We start from the raw sequence: 24,487 nt of genomic DNA, 5'->3' as shown, positions 1-24,487 counted from the left end.
ATAAAGCCAGCTGGTAGGAACCCATGTTAAGATGTAATTAAGCATCTGATTGAATTTCAGTGCATACCAGAGTGTGTGTGTGCCAAGGCGAGAGCAGGAGTAGGAGGAGGGGGTAGAAGATAGATGGGGGAGGGAGGGATGGGCACTTGTACACCAGATTGAGCGTTGGGGTTGGTGGGGGGACACATTGCCCGGCGACGGGGGACCTGGAGCTCGCGGCGGGCTTGGTATTTTCCAGCATGCTCCACTGCATGAGTGAGCAGCGATCAGAGGCACATTTTTATACATTACTTGGAAGGCTCCCATGTCAATCATCTCCCTGCTGGCACTGGAATGGCTTTCTCCTGCTTGAATCTCAACATACGGTCCAAGAAAATAGACACAAATGCCGTCAGGACAAGTCGCTTCTATCAGCAAATACTTGAAGAAAAGCAGTGCAGAGGTTGTTACGGTGCATTGTCTGTGAAGTAAATTCTGACACAGCTTTGCCTCTTCTGTTTTGTTCAACATGGGTTTGCTATCACCACGTACGACTCTTTTGGGGTCAGTGTTGACAGATATACTGCATGCACATATTCTGCAGCCCACCTGGGAACTGGCCGAACATGTAACCTAATCCATGTCTTGTGGGGAGAGCGCACACACACACACACAGACAAAAAAACAGGGTCTGTAATGAAATTCATTCACTCAAAATGTATTCACTCCCAGACAGAGACAATATAAAGGCTGGTCTGTGGAGAGGGAAGAGCTGTCACACCAGTTTAGTTGGGTTTGGATATAGAAAGGATCCATTACTGAGGCCTTTCATCACCAAACACTGCATGCAACCTGTGGTGCTCTGAAGCAGAGCGGGAGCAGGGGAGGGGGTGGGTCATGGAGAAAAGAAAGGGACACAAAGACAGGTGACAGAACTTGACAGGTCATCATGTGTGTGCCCTCCCACCGTCCTTTCCCAGCCATCCTTCACCCTTGCTCTGTCAGCGCCCAAGGCCCATCTGGTGAACAAGCTGCCTGCTGATGAACAGGGTTGAAGGCACCCAGACTATAGAGCCTGACCTCAACTGCTCCAAATGCAATGCTACTCAATACTGGTGGAGGATATAATTGAGATTACTGCATCATTTGCATGCATGTAATCATTTCTAACCTCACGCCTAAGCTTAACAAGGCCAATGTTGTCAAAAATGTGCCGTTTCAAATGTTTAATACTGCATTTGCAGCGGTTGCACGTTTCTTCAGCCTCCCTCTTGTACGGGCTCTTAAATGGACGAATCTTGATTCAAAGCAAGTATACATATATTTTCTTATGCAGCAGTTTGATAAACTACCTTTGGAGGTTTATTTAATTTACTTCTGGACTAAATCTGCACATATGCATGGGGACATCACTAACTTTGTTGTGGTAACAAAATGTAAGATGAGAGTGTGACATTGAAAGTCTCCTTCTGTCGTTACCATTGACAGATTTAACGCCGTGTTTTTCCAACCATTTCTTGCGTTTGTTGGTAACTGTAGGTAGCTCTTTGCACACAAACCATAAAGAGAAGAGGAACTATTATCTGTTTGTTTATGATTCATTGTTGGACATTCGCAGCCTCTTTCAGGGAGACAAAAGGACACAGGTAAGCAGTAGTTCAGAGGAAGGTGATGTATGATCAAACGTGAAAGCAGTATTGATTTTCCTCAATTGTGTTTGCTCCGTTTGCCACTATTAAATATGGATTCTGTGCGACTGCCATCTTGACTTTGTCTTGAAATTGACACTCTCTCTATAAAGGGCTATAGCTTTTTCAATAAAGCCCTGTGTCAAGAGAGAGATCGGCCTGACACAGCCAGAGTCTGCACGTTTGATTTGCTTCAGAGGCAGCACATCAATGCCAGAGCAGCGCTCAGGTTAAAGCATGTCAAGACCAGCAGCAAGAGAGAGCGCATGGATGACAGAAAACCAGCGAGGAGGAGGAGGGGAATGTTGTCTTAAAAAGGACGTTTTTATTGAGATTATTAATACCCTCTGCCCATATGTCCATGTGTGCATGCGATTAATGACAAAAAGGTTATGATATTAATAGTCATGGTAAGTGACCCCCCCCTCTAAAGACTTGCTCCAAAAATAAACATACAAGGCCCAGTAAGTGGAGGAGATTAATCTTTGTTAAATTGTGCTATGGCACTACCCCAATCCCCAGTGATGGTGACACGATGTCTCTGTTTCCCACACACTCCTCAGTTACTGCAGCTCAACTACAGGCCTTCAGCATAATAATACTAATAATAAGTTTATTTATAGAGAACCTTTCAAGAACAGACATCACAAAGTTCTCCACAAAAGAAAAAGGAAGAACAAAAAAAAAAGCATAATCAGGAAAAACCTGGTTAACTGCTGAGGCAGGAGAGTAGGAACAGTTGGATTATTAAAGGGAAACATCCACAGAGTTTCTCAAAGCATAATGTATATATTTTAAAATAAATAACATTTTATGGACATAAATGAAACAGGCCCTCTGGCAAAATAACAGTATACGTCAAAACACTATATTCCTTCCGTGTTAGAACAAAAGCCAATAACCCATAAACCAATGGAGCGGCTGTTAAATAAGCACCTTCATTTAAAAACTATATCCTGGGGTTAGAACATCTTTTACTGATTCCTCTTAAAGGAAGAGCACGTCCATGAGTTGTGACAGTGGCCGCACAACAAACGCTCTCTGAAGCATCCATAATTGCAAAACATCCCATTCACTGCCGGTCCTGTCTTTGTCTGGAGATGAATAAATCCAGGCTGATCTCCATCTAATGCACCGTTTAAAGCCATTGCTTGTGACAAATTGTACATTATCCTGGATGCCATGTCCTTGTGAAGCTGTTCCGGCATCGTGGCACCTATTAGACACGTTTGTTTGATTAATCAAAGAGCTTTTCAGAGCATTTCATTTTTTTTTTTCAAACATATACTTTGATTATTGCCAAGCTAGCAATGGATATTTAATAAAATAGCAAAATGGTCAACATTAGAAAGTAAAAAGTAATGAATCACATTCAAAAAATGTGGATATGCAGACACAGTGAACATGAGATTTTCAATTATCACATATTTGTGCAATGTTTGTGTTTTCACATAGTTGTGTGTCCATCCCACACTGATTGACAGGTCCTCAGACTAAAGCTAAGCACTCTGAAAGTGTTGTTTACATCTCTTGTGTTTGTAAAATAAAGTATGAATTAATATTGACTGCAGCTGCAGCTGTCATGGCTTGTAATCTTCTTGTAAAAGCAGTAAGCAATGTGCTAGGGCAACATGCTAGGTGCACATTAAAGGCCACACATTTTGACCTTCAGATTAGTACACATAGGCTCACAGATGTATCAGTATTGAAATATGCAGACACACACACACACACACACACACACACACACACACACACACACACACACACACACACACACACACACACACACACACACACACACACTCACATGGGAAAGTATATGCCCATACAGGTATGTTATCCCTACAAAAGCAGTCTCATTATTCTGTGTCCCCTGACATTTCAGCACCGCGGAGAGCTCCCATATTAATCTTGAACTGTGCGTCTCCTTTTCCCTCCACATCCCAGCCCCTAATGACAGTTTTATCATAACTTATTATTACTGCCCAAACCTGAGCTGGAATTATGTAAATGCGGCATGTTTGGTGCAGAAAACATCTTTATGTTTTGCTCAATGGTCGCTCAAGCGGGAATCTAATTCTGCTTGCCGACAGCCTAAATGAATCGGCTTGTTACGGTTTGAATAATGGTCTATGCAGCGGGGTCGGCTGGCTGAAGGTTGAGAAGGAGAGACCCACTTAGTTAGGTGCCACCTTATCGGATTGTACCCCCGCCTCATTCATTACCTTCCATCACTTCCCTCATTTGCAATAAGCAATATCATTACAGGATGATTTGCCTCAAATGTGGGGTTGAAGTAACATCTCGAGGCAGGAATAACTGCTCCAAAATTTGTAATTTAGGCTGCAATATAGGCTGGTAATAAAGCTTCAAATTCACTCTCATCCACGCAGCCTGCCCTCTTTGTTTTGCCTCTCTCTCGCGCTCTCTCTCGCTCTCGCACACACATCAAGATAGGCAATAAAGTGGAGAATAACACAACACCTTGGTTTAATAAGATTTTCTTGAATGAGCTACATCTTAATTGCCATAAAAGCATTACAGGTGTCCAAAGTCCCTTCTTCTGTCCCGTCTTTCTGATGCTCATTCCCTCCATTTATCTCTCTGTTTGTCTCCCCCTCCTAACAGGCCTATTTGCAGTCAGTAGCGCCAGTCTCTGGCCATGCTATTTATTTAGGTAGTTAACTGAGCAGCCTCACAAACAGCAGGCCTGATTTCCAATTACGCCTAATTCTTCAGGCTGTGAGAACGTCTCTGGCCTTGAGAAGCTCCTGTCGTCATGTGTGAGAGCCTCCAACCCTGGAAGGCTATGCAGAGAATATCCATTCATCATGGGTGATCTGCATGCGGAGGTTTGGATCTATACATGGAAAGATTTCTCCCCCTCCCCATTTATCCTTTGATTCACTGTATACTTGACAGAAAGTAGGTTGAGTTAAAACCAGCGGGCAGGGGTTCTGAGTACAGTTATGTCAGCCTCATTTTGACAACTTGGACTGGCTTAGCAAGAGCATATCCCTCCACCTCTCCTGCCACTGTGTGGTAAACCATTGGTGGGCACATTTAACGTCTTAATGGTATCCCACGTGATGAAATCCAATCCTCTGTAATTAGATAAATGTCCCCTAACAACCGTTTCAGTGCGTGCTAGCACGGTTAAGTGTGTGAGCCGCAATAAATTACCAGCTCCTGATGAAATTAAAAAGATCACACACCTATTTTGATAACTAAGCCTCCTTCCCTATCGTCCATCACTCACAAGTTCACCCAGGGAGCAAAATGAATTGAGACAAGAATGCAAAGTATGACTTGTGATATGTCTTCCTGGTTGACATTTAGCACCCAGCACTTCATTTTCTGCTTGAAAATGTCACTCGAAGAAATTAAAAGTTTCTAAAACTCTGCCCTTTGCTGCATGGTTGATACTAAAACAGTTGTTTTGGAGATGGGGCTGCTCAGGTGAGACCAAGAGGAAGCAAATACTATCAGGGATCACAGATATGAAATTAAACTGTAGCAAAAGTTTGTAGCTGGGGTAAAGGGTGCAGCTGGTAATGTTCATGATGAACCCGTACTGTTTGCTGTTGTGATAAAAATCACAAGTGCAAACACAAGACAGATAGTCTGACTGCTGCTTGTCTGCCACAAGGTGTGTGTGATGGGGGATGGGGGTTTAGTGGTGGTGGTGGTGGGTGTGGGCTGCTGGAGCAACAGACAACAAACAGAAGGATACAAAGACAGCCTGCTAGACAGAAAGAGCCCCACACCTGCAGACTTGTCAGAGTTGGAGGTGGATAGAAGTGCCTGTCGGAGGGGCATTTCTCCCCTTTTCGTCTGCACGGTCATTGATCGCGAGACAGTTGAGGATCGGCACAATAGCCTGCAGGCAGGGACAGATGGGTCGGTGCTGCTGGAGCACACCGGCAGCTCCAACTCTGCCTCTGCTTCTGGGGCCAGCTGATCCCAGATGGGTGGGAGGACAGGGGACATTGAATTATGAGTGATGCAAAGCCACTGGGTAAGCATGCTGGAGCATTTGTCATGATTTGAGTAGGTGTGCGGCTTTGGGAATAGCTTTTCAGTGCATGGCGGCACTGACAAAGTGATAGAAAAATAAACAAATAAATACATATCCACCGTGACTCCAAGCTTGATTTCCCTACATGCTCATGGAGATGCGCACATCAAGTGTGGAGGACAAAGGAAGTCTACTGAGAGAGCATTTCAAACTGTGTTTAAGCTTTTTCAATCTCCAGGTGTGCTTGTTATGTCTTAGTCTTTTCCTTGTTTTCCAGGTCTGTGTCAGACATTCGGCATTCTCTAAAAATAAACAAAGAATGGCCTCTCACCTGTCTTGGCACACACACAAAACCATGCTAGCACACACATATAATACAGCCTCCTCTATCGCTGCTGAACCGCAGGCAACTTCTTATTCTGTAGGCACGTCTGTATTTATAGGTGAGCGGAGCTGGAGTGCTTCTCCTTGGCTCTAGGTCAGGGGTTTTGTCCACCAGGGACACGGACTTCTGCAGGCTTCTCAGTGCTCTAATGGGGCACAGAGGGAGAAGAGGTTTCAGCCGGGACTATCTACCTCCTGTGGCAAGCTTAATTGGGTATAAAGAGATGTAGCCCTCCCTGTGCTCTCCACCTTAGGGTATGATATGTTTAAGTAAAGGCTTTAGATTTGGCGTGTGGGTTAAGGCTTGCTTTGCCTGGAAGGGAAGGACGGCGCCTGAGTCTTTGTATTCTTGAAGTGTACAGGACATTACTCTTAGATGAGCCGTTTTCAGTTTTTCCTGATGACCACGGTGGTGCACTTAGGGGTCTGTTGGAATTACCCCTGTTTCAAGGGGAAACTGGCCTTTACATTGATGGATGGACTAGAATGTCACCACTCTCCCGCTTTCCACAATTCCTTCTTTAAACAGATAAATCAAGTCAGAAGCCACTGGATGTGTAACAGCACTGGGGCATTTCCAGGGGTACTACTGAACATAAAGCCTCCACACACACACACACACACACACACACAGAAAAAAACAATCCCAATAAAAAGGTGGATAAATCACTCTGAATCTGCAGGTCAATACTATTGAACAATAAACGTCTTTTTCACCATCGCCTCATCAGTGGTCAGAGAGGGGCCGCCAGGTGGAATGCGGTGGGGGGATGGCACAGCATGGAGGAAAGTGTTAATGTGCGTTAATACACTAAAAGCCATGGGGCCTTTTCTAGGTGATGGATTGTCACTACTAAATTAGTGTGTTTGACAGCTCTAGTGCCGCACTGTAGGTCAGGGAGGAGCTGTCAGCCATGGCAGGTAAATACAGCTGGAGAAGTTAGCTTTAGGTGTGTGATAAAAACTGAGCCCAGCCAAAAAGCACACAGACTCATAGATACATGGGAATGATACACTCTCCAGAACATACGGTTACACTGAAGCACAAGTGAAGCATTACTGCCAGAGCCTTCGGTGTCCATCAGTAGAGCGGTTGGAGCAGTTTTTGGGATATATATCTTATCCTGGCTCCAGGAACCTGGATAAGCCCTTATCTCAGTTTTGAGAACCTGGATGAGCTGTACTCTACTGTGACATGTAAACGGCTTATCAAGGTTTCTGATCATTGCATCATGTGGGCAGATGCTTCCTCATTTCACGCTATTTTAATAGTCAGGAAAGCAAAAGAATAAACTATCTAAACTCCATACTGAATAAAAGGGAAAGTTTTACAGCTGTAATGTGGAGAACAAATTGAAATGTTGCTCCTGACTTCCATTACTGCTGATCAGCTGAAGAGAATAAATCAAGCAGAGCAATAAATGTTGTGGTAAATTAAATAAACTCAGTTCATCTGCAAATGTACAAAGGAAAGGAAGACTGGCTTTCAGATACTGAGAAATCAAGAATGCACCTGGCTATGAAATGTGCGAAACTGTTATGTGGACACCTGTGCACCAGAGACTAATTTCACTGTTTCTGAATTTAAATAATAAATTACAGACACAAAACCCAAAAGACAAGCATCCACAATCAGAAACCTGCAAATCACGTAAACAGGGACATGAACAGGTTTGTTATTTTCCATGTAAACGCCGAATATGAACAAGAACGGGTCATGAATCATGTAAACAAGGATCAACTCAATGAATTTGGTAACAAAACTAAGAGCCCCAGCCATGCCAGCAGCTCTGTACTTGTGCAATTCACCCTAACAGGGACATGAACGCCTGTGCATAATTTCCTGACAATCCGTCAAACAGTTGTTGAGTTATTTCAGTCTGGACTGACCGACAGGATGACATTACCATCCCTTGAGCCATGATGATGCATGGGTAAAAAAACACAAAGAGAGGAGAGCTGTTCAGATATATAAAGCTAAGAGATAAACAGCAGAGACCAGCTTTGGAAAATGCGAATTGCACAGATAAACATAATTTTGATGCTATTTTGACACACATTAGGACAGCACAGTCTGTTTCCTCATCATTACACTTTCTGTTTCCAGACATGGGGAGAATTCCTCAGCGCTCGACCCAGCATAACCACATGACTGATGGCAAATCAATGCTAAGCAGCCCAGTTCTCATTGAACATATGGCAGGAGAGCAGAAACATCTGGAAATGTCAAGACTTCTGAAAGCATACACCAGCCAATTGACAGGTACAAATACAGCACACAGAAAAAAAAGGTGTCGTTGATTGTAAAGAGCTGACTCGGCTAACATGCCACAAGCCCAACAAAGAAAGTAATGAAATAGATTGAAACCAGTGTAAATCTTTACTGCAGACGTCTGGAGCGCTGATGTGGAATAGCAGTGAGGGTGTTTGACGGCACATGTCAGATGTGCTGAGGACATGTCATGCTGGAGTGATGTGAGCCCTGTCAGCTCCAAACCCCGTCCCAGAGCGCTGCGTCAGCTTCCTCACTATTGATTGTCAGGCTTCTTTGGGGAATTAGGCTGGATTCGTTGTTGCGGGAGCAGCAAAACTAATCGAATGGAGAAATCAGATGTATAAATAAGCAATGTTCTGCATGAGGGCGCCCAGGAATGACACAATGACATAGTCACCTTGACATAACCCTGCAGCTCCCTCCCAGAGCAATCAGCGGCGGCCAGTGCTGTAAAGCTCTTTCACACTGACACACTCACGTCCCTAATGACTATCCATGTGCTTTTAAATAGACAGAGTGCCAGTGTCTTTCACTGGCTTCAGTTGGAAGCTTTTTTTCAAAATGGCAGGGAAATTTCTCCATCGATTTATATTGCTACTATAAAATTATAAGACAAGTGTTAAATCTGTCATTAAAGGCCTCATTAAAGTCTGTAATTGCTAAGCTGGATACATTTGGTGCTGTTAAAAAGAGAGCGTCCTGCCATTCATTATTGTTACTGTCACAGGGTATCTGAGAGGAGCACTGTGACATCTACAAGCTTCTTTAAACAAACCTCGTTTGAGCTCTGAGAAAACGCGTGATGCGGGACAAAAATCTGGACCCGTGAAGTTTCTTCAGTTGTTTAACTGAAAGTGACAAAAGAAGATGGATGAAAGATTGAAATTTTGGACTTATTCATTCCACAGGTGCCAATGTGCCCTTTAAGGAGATCCCAGCAGCTTGAGCAAAAAGGCAAGAAAACCACTTTAATTAATTTCCCTCTGAAGGTAAATCACATTTCATCACAGCTCATGAACAACTTTCTCTTCCAATTCACTAACTCATCTCTCTGGAAAGATAAACACAAGACTCTTTCCTCGAAGCAGCCAAGTTAGCAAAAAACATGAATGGAAGATTAAAGGGCATTGCCCAAACTGTGACTTCATCGTTAGATGGAGTTCAGCACCGTTGACTGATCGGCTTCCCATCACTATGCTTTGCTTACTGCTGTTGCTGCTTGCTGGGTCAGGAAACATGAGCTCAGCACCCTGGCCTCTCCCTCAGACATGCACAGAACAGCCATGTCAGCACACTCTGAGGACAGTTTCCACCATGGTCCACTTGTTCAGCATGCAAAAATGTTTACCATGCTTCACTGTGGCTGTGCAGAAAGTGAACATCATTTCACACTATACTTTGCAAAGCACAAAGAGCCTTTAGAGAGACGACAAGTCCACTGTGCAAGAGTATTAAAGCCCAGCTAAATCTCTGCTCTCAAGAATGTGAAAAGCAATAAAATGGGGGAAATATTACTAAAAATAAGCAAAATTATCTGCATTCAAAACAAGAACATTTCATGTACAAGGGAAAAAATATCTAGTCTCAAAGAGCCTGCAATTATCCTAAAAGAAGTGCAGCCAAAGTGCAGACTAAAAAGTACATTTGTCTGGATACAAGGAAATTATGGAAGTTCTAGTTTAAAGCATCAAGTTACTTTAGCAACTTAGCAACCAGTAATAAAATCCCAGTAAGAAGTTATAATATCTTACAAAGCTTGAAACAAATGAAGTTCCAAACATAAAAACTGCCTGGTAAGAAGATAAATCTTGTCAGACACAAACCAGAGCTCTGTAGTTTGGTTCTCTGGTAGTTCTATTTCCAATCAGTAACAGGTAAAGATGAGCCACCCCGTGGGTCTCTCAGGCCCACCTCCACTCAGCACACTCATCAAACACAAGTGATTAGGTGAGTGGTGTATGGGTGGAAGCCTCGGAGAGCCCGGCCACCCTTTCCTCTGAGCTCATAACCCCGGGAGGTCAGGATGAAGAGAGAGAGGGGTGAGAACAAGGCAAAAGATACTTCGAATGACAGTTCACTGACAGCAAGATTAATGACCCAACACACAAAGGCCTGGAGCAGCGCAGCCTTTTGATAAGACACTCTGGACCCCCTCCGCCACCTGGCCGCAATCCATATAAATCGAAGTTTTGTAGATTCCAGTGGCCAATTAATGAGCGGCCCTGGCAAATGACAGTGTCGCTCGCACCCTCCCGTCCCCGCTGGCACTTCATCTAGATAATCTGATACTGTATCAGAGGCGGAAAGAAGAAAAAAGACCTGTCAGAGATTGTGAAGGGCAGTTATCTATGGTAATGTGCTGGTTTTAGGATGGGCGGGTGAAGTGGAACGTGTGAGTAACTCTGCATGTGTGTGCGTACGTTGGCGTTGGGCAATTTATGAGCAGAGCAGAGGTAAGTGGGCAGGTTGAAGGCCTCTTCAGCGCTGTTGTTCATATGGAAATGAGAAGTAATGAAGTCAACACTGTCAACTTCACATCTCTCGGCATTGTCATAGTGATAAAGGGCACTGGAGGTAATTAATTTCAGTCCAAATACTGAATACAGAATGGCATGGAAATGATGCCACGGACACTGAAGAGGCTGCGTGGTGCCATTGTCAAGTTTTATATCCTCACAAATCTGTCACAGTACAGAAGTCATATACCATTAATAAGCGCCCATACTGTCCGTTTTCCCATGGACGTATGCAAATGAAAGAGGAAAGTATGGGTATCACAGCCTTGCTAAATCTCTGGGGCCAGATGCAAAAAACTCTGTTGAAGAAGCCAGTAAAAGTCTGTTTATGCACAAAGGCAGCATATGCATAAGCAGTGTTTGCACCAAGTGTGTAATCCTCTGCATACATATTGTTATACATCTCATTATAGGGTATATCTCACTCATCATGCAGCTCAATCATTGTGAAATTATGCACATGTGCAGGAGGCCCACTCCCACAGTCAGCCACAGATGGATGCTGACACACCCACATTTTAACCGTGTTTGCGCACAAAACAGACTCGTTTCGTCGTTCATCCGGCACAGCGACGCCCTTTAAGGCCGCCACAGCAGCCTCTGTGCCGTTACACGCAGCTATTATGCACCAGCATGTTGTGAGCCACAACAGCCTATTGATTGATAACACACAAGCAGGCCAAATTTATAACCCGATGTGTGTTATTATTTCATAAATTACAGTGATTTCACTGACGACATCTAAACCTCTTTAGATGCGGTTCAGGAAAATAAATCTTTAAGCAAAAGGGACGAAGTCTAGACGCCGTAAACCAAATGAATAGTTCAAATTCCCTTTTCATATAATCCATCTCTTTGCCACACTGGTACATTTCACCCTCACCTCAGCTCACTTCTGAGGTAAATGCATGCATGCTGTAAAGCCTGTTTAGATGAAGCTTGTTTCTAAAGAGTAGGCTCATGTTTTTAAACCTTAAAACAATTCTCACATGCCCATATGTACATTGACAAAGTTATCAGTGGCTGTAATTGCTTCAAAGTGGTTATCTTCAAAAGTTATGGTATTCCCTCTTTGTGTCTCTCCACTGCAGCTCAACAAGTGCACAGTCCTAAAAAACATAAAGAGGGAATTTTGCACTACAAAGATTCTAACTTTGGTGTCTAACATCAATTTAAACTTTATTGAATTAAGATCTGGAGATAGCTCTTGATGAGTTTTACATTTTAGAAGAGATCTCAGAGCTTCTAAGAGGTTTGTAAAAATCTGGGGATGACAATTCAACATTTAAACACATGAGCCTAATGAAGCTTGTATCTGTGTCTGCACAGGACCGCTAATTGCCTGAAAGCTGACTTTTTAACAACCACCAGCTGCAACTGTTAGACCTAATAAACAGAAATTCTCAAACTGTGGCAATTAACTATCCATCAAGTCCACTCAGGCATAAAAATCAGCGACTAATATCAATGTTATACCAGTAAAATGGGAGTGAAGGATATATCAATACATCAGTTTGAATAGCTGCTGCTCACGGGGCACTGTAACCTTCAAGCTACGCCTCGTGCAGTCAACTCCACAGAGCTGATAAAAGTGAATGCTGAGTACACAGCTGCACTTGTGCACCAAAGCCTGAAGGTGTGACAGACACAGGCAATAAAACTCAGCAAAGAATGGCAAGAAGGCAGAGGCAGCTCCGTTCTCTTCCTCGCCCTTACTGTCAGAGACATGACATTAATATGAGGGCGAGAGGGAGAGAGCGGGGGGGAAGTGCATCATATGAGGAGGGAGAAAAGGAGCAGAGAGAGCGGCTGACACTTGACATAAGTCACCCGAATGCAGTTGGGGCTCTACCGACATCAGCGTCATCATCATCGCCATCACCATCCAGCTGTCTATACAAACAAATGTGTGCTGAATGCACAAGGTGTGTGTGTAGGTGTGAGAGGGTTTACACAGCCTGTGTCAGGCTGAGCGTGTGGGGTTTTCCCTTTTTCTTGAACGTTGTGGCCCAGCTGTGTGTGTTTAACCCCCATACTTGGCTCTGCCATAGGTCTCCTCATCCAGGCAATCACATGACAGAGGCCAACGTCCTCTCAGCATCCTTGAACGGCGGTGATGGGCACCCCGCCAGTGACTGATCACTCGCTCGTTCCCACTCGTCAGCACTTTCGCTCATCCAGCTCGTCATCAGTGCTCCGCGGTAATAAAACCAATGTCATTCTGCTCCTTGTGAAGTTCACATGGAGAGATAAGGGTAGAAAAGCTGCCACTGGCTTTTTGTTCCAAATTAATTTCCCGCAGTCTTTGTGTACACCATTTCCTGGGTGGCATTTAGTGCTGACAGCGAGCTAATCTCATGTTGCCTTCCTGATTTCAACCTTCATTAGCAAAATTTGCTGCTTTAAAGTCATTTCCCATTTTATTGTCAGGTGTGTGTATATGTGTGTTTCTAAATGGAAATAATTGATCAGGTGCGGTTGTTCTGGAGCAACAGGAGCACCTCTTTCGTTAATTAAAGCTGCATGTGGCTGCCGTAAACATTAGGGAAATGGGGCTGTACATCAGGCTTAATACCTGGACATGATCATCAGTACAGGGACTTTGTCCAGGGAAATCTCTTACTGGCCATCAAACCGAGGCTTTGCTGCTGCTTAGAGCACGTCGTCCATGTCCACATGAGAGTTCAGGGAGAGATAGCAGTCATACACTGAGTGAAAAATTTTGGCAGCGTCTGGCCACAGCTCACGTTGGAGCTGAGACAGACCTGTTTTCTTTTTTAATCTATCTGCTTACCGACCATTATATCAAAACAGGAAAATGCCTTAAGTCTAGACAGTACCGCTATCTCCCAGCATCCCCTAACATTTCTTATCCAAATCGTTACGTGTGCAGTAGACAGCGGTACGTTGGGACTGGGCTACGAGTGCCTGTGGAGATTATGAGGGTGCAGGTGGGACAACAACATTAAGAGGAGATAAGGGAAACTCATAAAATAGCAACGCTTCATTTCCTAAAAACACAAGGGATGCCAGGGCTGCCTGACAGACTACTATCAGCGGGACTGTAGAATCATAGCCTGGTTATCGTTTCTGTAAATGGAAAGGTAGACAGGGACAAAAGGCAGCTGTGGCAGGAATGTTGATGCTGATATGCAGGCGAACTTTTCCAGTGAGAGCTAAAATGTCGCTGTCACTGAATTAGCGAGCAATTCAGTCCAATCAAGCCTCGAATGTGGGATGAGCACGGTATATGGAAGTGAAGTTACCACATTCTGTTCTTCACTTTTAAGCTTCTTTCAGACTGCATCCATATTCTCTCCATGCACCTGACCTTCTGCTTTGGAAGCACAATGCACATTAATATTTCATGTCACCAACACAGATACACAAACACACTTCAGTGTTGGGAAGTCTCTACAGCACAGCATACAGCATGGCTTCCTCCTCAGTGTTTTACAGTGCATTCACACAAACAGAAAACAGCGTCTTTAAGGCGCATTTATGCTCCCTGAAAGTTTTCATGTTTTACGATTTGAATCAAAAGGGGATTTAATGTGTCTTTTTTTTACATTAAGCAATGCAAAAGATTGAGATCTCTACAAAATAAGCTCAATGAATTATATAAAATAAAAATACTAGTTTTCAAAAGTACTGTGTTCACCCCCTTTTCACATAATTAGCTACATGAGCAATAAAACAAACCTCCACTACTTTTAAAGACACTATATAAAGACGCAAGCAGTCTGTTGTCTTTCACAAGCTTTGAGCCCGTTACTCACATGCTCAGTCCCGATTGGGCAGTCATTTTCTCACATTGCTACTGTACAGCGTGGAAGGAAGTAGCTCATTTCCCAATGGCTCATTAAAGTTATATAAAGTTATATAAAGATCTGGCCGGCCGCTGCAGCGAGAGTCAGCTGTTCTTCCATTTTTTCGGAAGTACTTTGACGTAGCAGAATAGAAAACTATGTACTTCTGTTTCACGAGGGAATCAAACCTAACTGGTTGGTGCTGGGTTGTCACTTGTGTGCAGAGGACATTTGCATGAAGTTGAACTCTTTCATCTTTCGTGTCTTTAAATAGTAACAGTGGGCTGCATCACCATGCTGTTAAACTGACTTTTGATCCTGTTGCATCTCAAGTGTTAAAGTATGTGTATGTGTGATAGAAATAATGGTAGCAGCAGTGTACTGAAACAAGCAATCACATGGATTTATTTGTCAGAGCCAGCTGCTGTATTTGGATGGAAATTTATTTTTAACTACTTCTTGTATCAGTATACATTGAATCTGAGCTCAAGCACCTCCAAAAGGCTGTTATTGGGTGAGGTGTAATCTTTACATATTGGAGTAATTTTACCTAAACCATAGATGGATAGTGAACAAGGCAGCCACAGGTGGATCCAACCCCCTGAGCTGGATGTTGCCATTTTCACTTAGACGGCAGCTTAAAAAAAAAAAAAAAGAAAAAAAAAAGAGCAGACCCCTCCTTCCTCTTCTCCTCTTCCTCATCGATTGTCTGCATGTCTGTGCCTCAGTGTCTCATGGCAGCAAAAGCCAAAGTGATGGAGACAAAAGGCGGTTTGGGTATTAATTCAGCGCTCACATCCTCTTTTAGGGTCCTTTCACATGCAAAACGGCGGGCTGTGCGTTGGGCAGAAGGGGACGCTGACAATTACAGCCTTGCATTGAGCCACCATTGGAGACTCACACTTCAGACTGATTGACAAATGAAAAGGGCTGAAATAGCTTCCATTAAAAACAGCCACTTGCCAGAATAGGGGGATCATCTCCAATATCTTGTCTGAAATGGGAAACGGAAAAGATGAGCGTGCATGAGAAATTGAGCTCACAATTCAGTTTTTTACAAAGGCCATTTAGGCTGCATGCACAGAATACCCAGCGGTAATGCAGAGGCTTTAAAGCTCAAATTCAATGGAACATTAAGATAAAGCAGCGACTTTCTGGGGAGGATCTGCATCCAACTGTTCCTTCCCCTCAATTTAAAAACTTTTCCTACTGTGCTAACTAATCTACTCCCCTGTATATACACAGATGGACATAAATGAGAGATGCACACAAACATACACTGATTAGCCAAAATTGCCGCGTTCATAAAACAAAAATCAACAAATATGTCTGGAAATCTCTGCATGCGGTTTCTGCGGGAGATAAGCAGAGATGTTCATTGTCCTGCCAAGCACGTAGACCGATAGATTTCCAATCATGGATGTTGCTCAATTTGTCTGCTAGTCCCTCAGTATTCCCAATCTACACAGCGTACAGAGTACAGAATCCAAATCAACAGTTTGTGGAGGCGGATGCCTGTTGAGCGCCTCATCACACGTGAAACCAGAATGTCATGGCTCCCATGTGTGTGAGAACTGACAATGTTTTCTTGCTGAGACTAAATGTGTAGTGCTTAGTCTAACGTCTAAAAGTCTACTCTCCTTTCAATCTTGAATTTCCAGTTCTGATGTGCCTGAATAAGGGTGTTGCCCATCGGAAAAAAAACAAAAAAACAAAGATATGTAGAGGAGTGTTTTAGTTGCATGAATGTTTCTTGAAGGCAAAGATGTAGTGGAGTGCATGGTACTATTACTGTTCAATTAGCGGCGTAAAAGAACTAGGAAATGAAGACTATGATTTAAAGTTATTGTTGCTGTTTGGGTTTGCCCACTGAATATACTTTGGCCCTCAGGTTGTGTAGCCTGAAGAGCAGCACCTGCAATCTGGAGGCGAGACAGCATCCACAGTGATTTTGCAGAAGTCCTCAGGGCAAAAAGCAAAACTTATCATCCATTAACATGCATGAACAAAAGTACACCAAAACAGTCAATATGGCAAGGAAGAATCAGTCGTACTGTTGAGTGCATGAGATGCTGGTAGCCAGAGACACAACACAGGTATAAATAACAAGTACTTGTGTCTGCGAGCACAAACAGCTGCAGGGGAGTGCTGTGTGCTGCTGTAGGAGCACAAACAGGTTCTTTAATGGAGAGAGGGATGTGAGGAGAAATTCATTTGCGAGATGACGCTCTCCTGCAGCCCCACAGCACAAACCTCGTGAGAGGGATGTTGTGGCTCAGAGGATGGGGAGCGGTGGCGGGGAGGGGTTGATGTGTGTGTGTGGTGGGGTATGTGTGTGTAGGAAGGGGGGTGGAGGGGCAGATTGAGGAATGGGGTGAAAAGATGCAGAGGTGCCTGTGTCATGTCTCTATGGAAATCAATAAACTCTGCTGTGCTGCATGCACAGCACACCGTTTCACGCATGCATACAAGTACACACACACACACACACACACACACACACACACACACACACACACACACACACACACACACACACACACACACACACACACACACACACACACACACACACACACACACAAGCACAGGGTGAGGTATAAAAGAGCTGCATGCAGAAAAAATGTGCGATTCTTTGACTATTATCTCTTCCCACATTGCCTTGTATTCAATCTAAAAGCAATGATATAAGATGGGAAGTGATTTCATTCTGTTTGTCACATTCAAATGCGTCCAAACACATTTTTATCAATAAAATCCTTATTAAAACCACTCACTGTGTCATATAGTATGAATATTCAATAAAAACTTTATACTGCTGCTTGAAGGATTTTCTGATTTAGATGAGGAAACGCCTCAAACAAGGTTTCCAAACTGTTCGTTAGAATGCGTAAGAGGTCGTTGATGCATGTGTAGGTGGTAATGACTACTAAATTAGTCAGCATTTTTTATGATGACATTACAACTTCAGCTGTTTCTGTTGATCTTGCTTAAACTGCTGGAAATGGCTTGCACACACTTGTGGGCTCAAAGCATCTGCTGTTATTAAAGTGTCTAATTAGAGTTAACCTTGATGTCTCTTTATTTTATTATTTTTCTTTTTTAGGAGTGGCGATTCATCTTTCGGTCCCTCACAGGAAGTGCGACCTGCCCTAAATCTCACCTTCCCCTTGGACAAACTTTGTAGATCCAGCTTTAACAGTAGCGATGGGGTTCAAGGTAAAGTCACAGTGGATACGTGTGAAGCTGGAGCCGAAGGAGTGGAATAAAGAAACAGCGCACTCAAGCTCGGGACATCAAATTTCAAGCCTGCGAGCAAAATATGAAAGAAAAAAAAATCCAAAAGCTGGCTGTGTACAAAGACACCCCGTGACACACACAAACACAAACCTCCATGACAAAAAGACAAATGCCCAGAAAATAAAAGGAGGAGAATAGTAAAAAAAAACAAATGTCCAAACCTCCCGGAGCAGATTTTTCATCATTAAATGATGGCCTGAGGGCAGAGGGAGTATGATGAGGAAACACTGGCTTGTGCCCTGCTCTGTAATTAAATGGTGGCCGGATGGAGTACGAGGCAGGGAGATGATAAGCACTGGGCTCTGTGCCCCAGGACAGAGGAATATTGTCAGATGCTTTAAACAATACTGTTATCTGTGAGAAAAGTCGCTTTGCAAAAACAAAGATGGAAGACAGATTGCAACCATTCTCTAATGGAATCACTGCGGCCTCTCTCTAAGAAAGAAAAGCCTATAACGTAAAGGATGCATATTTACATTAACAAAATCCACATATAAGAGCACATCACAGAGAAAAACATCACAAATAAAAAGAAGCAATGTTTATTTGAAATATGCTCCATAAAACAAGCCATTTTGCAGATAAATTGGCGCACAAGATAAAGCAGATTTAAAGTGGTTAACATAAAAATGAAAATCTGTAAGGAAGCGTACAACTGTGCATTGGCCTGAGTGCTTTAAAAGATGAAGGATATGTCAGGAAATTTGTCTTTTTCACATTAGAAACAGACAAACGTGGATACCATTACACTGGTATCTGGTAACTGAGCTTCCTAGATTGGAGCTTCTCCACTTTATATACCTTCAATGATAAGTGGAGGGTCTAACCAAGATCCACTTTCTAATCTTTTAAGCATTTATAGGTTCAATAAATACAATCATGTGGAAATGTGACATCAAAACACAAATATATTTAGCAGTGGCCACAGCCATGGCACACATATGACTGCAGGTAGGTAATAGTCTACAGCCATGCTGGCAGATCTGTGAGGTTGTACTTTGGCACAGCAGTGCTTTGAGTGAAATGCTAATGCTAACATGCTAACAACCCTCAGTGAGAGTGTTAACATGCTTGTTAAGCCTTTCTAATAGTTACCATGTTCACCATCTTACTCTATTAATATGCTAACATTTCCAGTACAATTGGCACACAACAAGAAGTCCAGCTGATGGGAATGTCATAAGTTTTGCAGCTATTTGGTCTTGAATTTTAATAATTTACCAAATGACAACACTAGATGAGAAGTTAAGGGATCACCAAGGTTACCACGATTCATTCAGCGGGACATGAATGTCAATCCATTCAAATAGCTGTTCAGATGTTTCACTTAAAAAATACAACCTTAGCGTCACAGAGCCATGCTTGAAATCACAAAAATTCCTCTGACAGACCGTTCCACAGCCAAGTAACTCCCATCTTAGTGAGAGAAAATGGAAATCAAGTTCTATCGGAAATTAAGGCCTTGAGTGTGCATACCAGTTTACCGTGCAGCCATAGTCCACATTCAGTCACCAGGAGCACAAGACATGTGATTCACGTCATGTCCACAATAATGGGTTTCGTTCCAGTGCAAACAACTGCATCCATGCGCCTTGTTTTGACTCCATTAGACACAAGTGCAAACACGTTGCTCCCTGAACACAAATACTACCATATATCACACTTAGTGGTGTTGCAAGAGATTAAACCACCACCAAGAAACAACACAATCTTGAATGCATGACTGAAGAAACTATAGTGTCGGGAAAGAAAGTGAAAAGGAAAATAATGCACGAGTGGCAACTGGGAAAAGCACATGTACAATTTCAACTGACAAGGCTAAGATTGGTTTGCTAGGAGAAATTGGTGCGTACAGTGTTCAGAGAAAGGTTCTTGTCTCAGGCTTTTTTTTCTTGACAGAGCTTTTTAATATGTCTTAATGGAACGAATGGTGTCAGTAAATTGTATCATTCTCCAAAAAAAACAGTCCGTCAGAAGAATTTCATTATATGAAATGCCAAGCTTTCAATCCTTTTCCTTCTTCAGTAATGACACAAACTCCCTTGAGAAAGAAGAATAAAGCACAGCAGTGAAATGAGGATTTTTCCACCTAAATACAATCACGGGGCATTTTGCAAAGTGCTGTTTAAAGCAATCAGGAATCACTCTTGAAAGTTGGCAAGTTTTTAAAGTCTGGATATTTTATTTTGACTTTTTCATTGGTAAAAAGCTTTCGTCTGCCCTTTGCCAAAGCAGAGATTGTTGTATCGCTGCCAGCAGGGTTTCGAATTCTCTCAATGGGGAATGAAGATGAGTACAGTCATCCCTGAAAAATGTCTGGGACTCCATGGAGTCACGCGACTGATGCCAAAGTAGACTGCTTCATTTTTCTGGCTTCAGCTTCAAATTAGATCAGACACCAGAAACGACCTTCAGATATCAGCGTAGCCAATATGCTGACTAGGATGCATCCGAGAAAAAGGCCAGTGATCAAGATTTATGGAGTGAGGCTACGCTGTGTGTCAAGAGTGATACGTGTCTCATCAACGGTGAAATGAAATGTCAAATTAGTTTGCGTGAGGGCGTGTGCGTTTCAGCTTGGCTGCAAGAATGCTCTAATGGCTGCTTGTACACAAGATCGAGAGACAAAGAGACAAAGAATTTGCAGTCAAATAGCACCCAAAGTGAGAGAATGGAGGCAAAGTGTGGGTGTCAAATAGGGTGCTTATAGTGCAGAACACTAATAAGGGAAACGTCAGCAGGACAGCGGCAGCAGATCCATTCTCCTCCAGGCTCCGTCTTGGCAGTACCTGTTATAAACTTTCTCTGCCGTCTTGCACAATTGGTTCTGTAATTTAAAAAGGTCAGCATGGCTCTTGTGTAATTCAATACTCTCATGGTGCTGTATTAACCACATATTTAATCACCCTCGAGGTGGTGTGCCAGCTGAATACTGAATGTAAAGGGAAGAGGCAGAACCCGCAGCACAGCTCTCACCTGATACATGTGACTCACTGTATGTGGGAGGCGGAGCAGTTTAGCCGTGACTGTGTTTCCACGTTAGTTTAAAAAATCTGGTAAACTGAATGTCTTCAGGAAGAAATTCATCTTCGGCATGGTTTAAAACAAAACTGGCTGTTCGGTGGAAAGGAGTTTATTTTAATTTGTATGCACAAATAAAGCAAGATGAGTAGATTCAGTTTAGCAGTTACAGCACTGGATGAAATATCTTGTGTTATGGAGTTTGGGACAACTTCACCAATGAAAAACTGTCGGTCTCCCCATCGTGACACACACAGAGCCATAGATATTGCACCTTTCCTACACTATAATTACCCATAAAAGACAAACGTCTGCATGATTGAGATAAATAATTCCATTAATCCCCCAATTCATGAGAAATAACATGAAATCCTTGAAGCAAAGCAGATATTTGAAGCTGAACTATAAAACACATTTTATACGGCTCTATCCACCCACCCCCCCAACTTGAAAAATATGAGGCACCTGTTACACTGAGGCTGGCAGAGCATTATGGGAAATGAATGATACTTCTCCCAAGAAAACCAATCGCCAGGTAAATTACAGTGTGCAGGGAGCCACTTTATTATCTTTAAATAGAAGACTCATGCATGTGGCTCAGTGTACTGCACATATGGCATGCTTAGCTGAGCGGATGAAACAGGTCGGGAACGCGGCGCCAAGTGAAGAGAAAAGATGAATGAATGTGCTCGTGTGTAGAAATTAACAGCAGCCGCTTCACCTGTATGTCTCCCTCTGATTGGGCAATCATATACAGAAAGGTTGCAGACAAAAGTATAGCGTCACTGTAGGATGATTCTGCATAACCCATGATTATGTTTAATGAGAGTGTTTTTCAGATTCTTGCTTTTCACAATATGCACATGGCAACTGCGGCTATGGTTAAGGTGGAGTTAGGGCAATGCAACCAGATCAGTTGGTTAAGGTCTAAGTTACTTGGTCTCCTGCCCAAAAATCAGATATACTACACACCTGTCCATCACCCTGACTTCCCTACATAGCTACAGACAGGGCACACCACTTCCTGTATTAGCACTGAAAGTTAGCACTGGATGTAAATTATAAAGTGCATAATAGAAATAAAATTCTCAGCATATATCCTCCCATTATCTAAATTTTAGACAGTCAGTGTGCACAGGATAGTGGCTCATTACTCACGAACCAGAGAAAGTTAATAAAGTCGCTCAGGCAACCCAGAGGATGAAAACACCTTTTATAAAAAGGGAACAGGGAGTCATTGCATTTGGGAGCTGCCAGCATTTACTTTAAGGCAAGGAAATTAAAAGAGCTGTCAGTCGGCAAGTATGCAAAGGAATAAAATCAAAGTGATGCTTTGACATTTCTCTCTGACTGAGACACAGTGGAAGGAAGACACGCGGCCCTGGCGGAATTTGACTTTTCTGCATCTCGATATTTGTGACAGTTTCTTTACTATGCTGACACATTTGCAGAAAAGTACAATTCATGACTTAAATCTGACATCCCTCTCTGGTTTGGGTGAATTGTCACAGAAGCTGAACACCTTGCTTGAGGCATCAAGTGCCTTACATAAGAAAGAATATCTATTTTCAAATCTTTGTTCCCAACTCCAAAACACTCACAGATACGTCATTCCGTGCTTACAATTCTTGTGGGTATCACCTTGAATCTTTTTAGCTGTAACTAGAGCAGAATATGAGTCGCACGCGATAGAGATAAGAAAAGCCCTTGGTTATTACACTCTGATGCCATCGGAGTGTAAAGCAACTGTCAATTCACCACGAGCTGAATTCAATCCTACTATAGCTCTAACTGCTGCCAGTCAGAGATCCTGCTCCAAGGCTGTGATTGAAAGCATTTTTGCCAAGGTAGTGATCCCTCACCCGTGCACACACATGCTCACACATACACCATTAAGTCAGAGTACAGGGAGCCACTAGGTGCTCTCTGCTTGACAAGTAAATTGCTTCCTAGATCGTGTTAACAAAAGACAATATGGAGAGAAAGAAGGTGGTGGCATGAACACGGTTAAAGAAACTGAATGAGAAGGCAAGAGAATGACGCAAATCAGTCAACGTAAGGTGAAAGCTGGAAGCAGCGAGTGTGAAATGCTCGGCTGTGAAGGGCTGCGTGGACCTGTTGTTCTGTCTGCTGAGAGCTGGGTGGGAGAGCAGAGAAGTCAACATGGTGTGACTGAGACTGTCAGTCATGGTGACAGCGACCCATAGGTGATTCTCTTATCCGCAGCAGGGAGACTTTTCAATAACACGAGCCTTAAATAAAACATCTGGAAACAAAGTTTTTCAAAGGTCTAACAGAGCCATGCAAAAACATGCATATGTGAAACTTGAAAAAAAATCTGAGAACATGGCCTAGAAAGTGTAGACTAATCAAGGAAAAGCTGAGCGATATTTCGAGGAAAAGCATCTTTGGCTGGTAAAAACTTTTATGAAAGAAAAAGTACACATCTCTTCCACCTCAGTGGCAGAACACAATGACATATTGCTTTGCAAAAGTGGAGTCAGGAATTACTTTTTTTCATTTTACGTCTAACTCTCTAACAAGGTTTCCTATTTCCTAACTTGACATGTTGGGAAGATCTGAAACTCATTGTTCACCTTGTGAACTTGTAACTTTTTGACAGAGGAGGCAGAGTGCCTCAAAAATACATTTCAGGCTAAATGCAAACAAGGCCCAAAACAGTTCACCACCCGGTACCACATTCATTCAACACTGCTCAGTTTAATCCAACGCATGCAGCACTGCAAACGCAGAGCACTCAATACAACTGACCAGCATGAAGGATAATTTTGGCCTCTTCCAATTTATTAAGAGTACATAATTAAGAAGCAGAGTAGATGTTCAGTCAGAGCTTCATAGCACCACTTGTCTTTTCCCAGTCTTTGTGCGGGAGGCAGACACTACATTTACCAGTAGGCTTAAAACTTTGCTTTTGGATAAAGCTTATAGTTAGAGCTGGCTCAAGCTTGCCTTGGACGAGTCCTGACTTATGATGCTATAGGATTGGACTGTCAAGGGACTTCCAATGATACACCGAGCTCCTCTGTTCTTTTTTCTCTTTCCACCTGTACGATTTCATGCTCTACCAAGGCATGCTACTGACTTAGCTTCTTCCCCGGAGTCTTTCTGCTTTGTGATCTTGCAGGTTCTCATGGATAGTGTTTGAATCTGGATTGTGGATTATAGCTGCGTCTTCTGCCATGGCCGTACCTGACATCCACTGCACTAGCTGTGAGGCGACAGTGTTACCACTTGTGCCACCGTGCTACCCAAAGGTAGCATATATACTACATATAGTTAAGAGTCTATTGTTAAGGCTGTCACTGTTATTGTGATTGCATTTCTGTCTCTGTCTCTGTCTCTAACCCAACCGGTCGAGGCAGATGGCCGCCCACCCAGACGCCTGGTTCTGCCTGAGGTTTCTGCCTGTTAAAAGGAAGTTTTTCCTCGCCACTGTCGCCAAGTGCTTGCTCACGAGGGAATTGTTGGGTCTC

At 43.1% G+C, this 24,487-nt stretch overlaps 1 protein-coding gene across 1 annotated transcript in view; it reads right to left on the bottom strand.

Annotated features, from left to right (window-relative positions):
* Positions 1-24,487, bottom strand: part of robo1 (roundabout, axon guidance receptor, homolog 1 (Drosophila)) — a 218,383-nt gene that overhangs the window by 170,963 nt on the left and 22,933 nt on the right. The gene's annotated exons all lie outside the window — the stretch shown is intronic.

Source organism: Chaetodon trifascialis, chromosome 9, assembly GCF_039877785.1.
Source record: "Chaetodon trifascialis isolate fChaTrf1 chromosome 9, fChaTrf1.hap1, whole genome shotgun sequence".
NCBI classification, from domain to species: Eukaryota; Metazoa; Chordata; class Actinopteri; order Chaetodontiformes; family Chaetodontidae; genus Chaetodon; species Chaetodon trifascialis.
The sequence above is the reverse complement of the archived record's forward strand: the minus strand, read 5'-3'. Positions and strand labels throughout refer to the sequence as shown.